Consider the following 474-nt stretch of genomic DNA (forward strand, 5'->3'; position numbering starts at 1 on the left):
GGGTTTTTTGTGTCTCTATTTCCTTCAGTTCTGCTCTGATTTTAGTTATTTCTAGCCTTCTGCTAGCTTTTGAATGTGTTTGCTCTTACTTTTCTAGTTCTTTTAATTGTGATGTTAGGGTGTGAATTTTGGATCTTTCCTGCTTTCTCTTGTGGGCATTTAGTGCTATAAATTTCCCTCTACACACTGCTTTGAATGTGTCCCAGAGATTCTGGTATGTTGTGTCTTTGTTCTCGTTGGTTTCAAAGAACATCTTTATTTCTGCCTTCATTTCATTATGTACCCAATAGTCATTCAGGAGCAGGTTGTTCAGTTTCCATGTAGTTGAGCGGTTTTGAGTGAGTTTCTTAATCCTGAGTTCTAGTTTGATTGCACTGTGGTCTGAGAGACAGTTTGTTATAATTTCTGTTCTTTTACATTTGCTGAGGAGAGCTTTACTTCTAACTATGTGGTCAATTTTGGAATAGGTGTGGT

Source organism: Hylobates moloch, unplaced genomic scaffold (genome assembly GCF_009828535.3).
Source record: "Hylobates moloch isolate HMO894 unplaced genomic scaffold, HMol_V3 SCAFFOLD_7, whole genome shotgun sequence".
NCBI classification, from domain to species: domain Eukaryota; kingdom Metazoa; phylum Chordata; class Mammalia; order Primates; family Hylobatidae; genus Hylobates; species Hylobates moloch.